This window comes from Urocitellus parryii, unplaced genomic scaffold (assembly GCF_045843805.1).
Source record: "Urocitellus parryii isolate mUroPar1 unplaced genomic scaffold, mUroPar1.hap1 Scaffold_155, whole genome shotgun sequence".
In the NCBI taxonomy this organism is placed as follows: domain Eukaryota; kingdom Metazoa; phylum Chordata; class Mammalia; order Rodentia; family Sciuridae; genus Urocitellus; species Urocitellus parryii.
In genome coordinates this window covers 40,782-42,946 of record NW_027552093.1, presented here as the reverse complement: position 1 = coordinate 42,946, position 2,165 = coordinate 40,782, and positions in this window count along the sequence as shown.

The window sequence follows — 2,165 nt, the reverse complement described above, 5'->3', positions numbered from 1 at the left end:
GCCTCTGACAGGTATAGTAAATTTACTGCAGCCTCTATGAAGTATAAAATCCAATGTGAGGCCTGTGACAAACACATCACATTCTCACTGAAGCCTTGGACACATATCACATCATCACAGAGGCCTCTGACATCAATAATATATCTAAACTGTAACCTTGGTCATGTTCACATTGTTACTGAGGCCTCAGGCAGTCTGGTAACACCCTGGCTCTAGACTCTGACACTTAATATCCATGAGAAGACTCGGCCACCTACAATATTCTCACAGAGGCCTATGTCAAATACAGTGTTATCACTGAAGTTTCTGACACATAAGATATAATGATTGTGGCCTTGGACACTTTTATAATAGTGTGAAGCAGGTATCTGATACTCATATCATATCCTCGATGTATCCTTTCTTAAACTCCCATGATTCCTCCCTGAGGCCTCTGACATTCACATCATATAGCACTGAGTCCACTCACACTGGTAACATACTGCCTGAGGACTCTGCAGTGGATATCATCCTCATGCAGGACAATGAAATGAATATAATATCCACCTTAGGCTTCTCAAGCTCAGATAATGACCTCCATTAGACCTCTAACACTTAAGTACTATCTTACCAAGTGCTCTGGCGTACCTGATGTCTGCACAGATTAATGCTCTGATAGATATTCAAAATATAACTGAGACCTCCAAAGGTTACATAGTATGTACAATGCATGTGTCTCATTGAGGTCTCATTGAGGTCTCTGACACATATGAAATCCCCACAGAGGGCTCCAACCTTTGTAGAGGAGGGACTGAGTCATTTGAGCCCATATTTTCCTCACTGACCAGTCTGAGAAAAATCGTCCTCTCAGTAGATCCTCTTCCATGTAATATGTAATCATTAAGGCCTCTGATACTCATTTCATAATCTCACTGAGTCCTTTCACACTGATGTTCTTTCAACCCTGAAAACTCCATCACTTACAGTGTCCTCACTGGGTACCTTGGTGCCGCAGTCTGACTGGGCACAATTCAGGAGCCACTTGTCAAAAGAAACAAACTTTATTTTTAAAACTACCAACGCCAAACAAAACAGCTCCTCAGGAAAAACCCTCAGAGCCCAACTGCCACCACCGGCTTCCACAAGCCTCTCCCACACACCAACAACCACCTCCCACAATCCTCCTGCTCTTGAGGCCGATTGGCTAGGTCGCGTGGGCGGAGCCAAAGAAGTCCCCCAATGAGCAGTTCCGTAGTCTGAAGGGCAGGGAAACAGCCCAATGAACATGACCGCAGAGGAGCCAATCAGCTAGATGTTGCTGGGGCCGCTGTGAGCCAATCATCAGCTGGCAGTCTGAAGGGCAGGGAAACAGCCCAATGAACATCACCACAGAGGAGCCAATCAGCTAGATGTTGCTGGGGCCACTGTGAGCCAATCATCAGCCGGCAGCTGGGAGTTTGCTGGCAGCTGGAAGTTTTCTGGGGCCCCTTTGGCTGTGGCTCTCAACATCTCCCCCTCTCTGTTTAAACAACAAGCATGTGGCTTAGGGACCGTGCCTGCCTTAGGTTGTCCAATACTACATATGGTCCTTACCCGTCTTCGGATGAGCTGACCTCAGGGCGTCAGCCTCCTGTCTTAGGTTGGTACCATTGTAATTGGATCTTACCCGTCATTGACTACCGGTCCAGTATACAGCCACACCTGTGGAGAGGTACCAGCGGGGGGGTGAGGTTCTTTGCCTCACCTCTGTTGGCCCCCAAATAGCTGAACGATCATGACAAGCAGAAGAGAGGAAGATATACCAAGCCAATTGACAGCTCTTGTTGGAAAAATTGTACCACCGATGACATCATCAGCAAAAATACTCCAACACTACCACAAGTCGCTGCACCAACAGATAGTTCACAATGCATACAAGTGAGTTCACAATGCATACATGTGACACATAGTTTAGGCAAGTTCTGTAAGCGGTTCAGTGATGGCTATTGCAGAGATTGTAGATTAGTTTTATCTTTGTCTTCACCGGCACAGGGATGAAGATAGGAATTCTGGCAATAATGGCTAAAGAAAAAATTATATAACATTCTAGAAGGTACTAAAAGAAAACAATTTTCTTAACAATTTACATTGTCTTCACTGGCACTGGGATGAAGATAGAAATTCTGGCAATAATAGCTAAAGAAAAC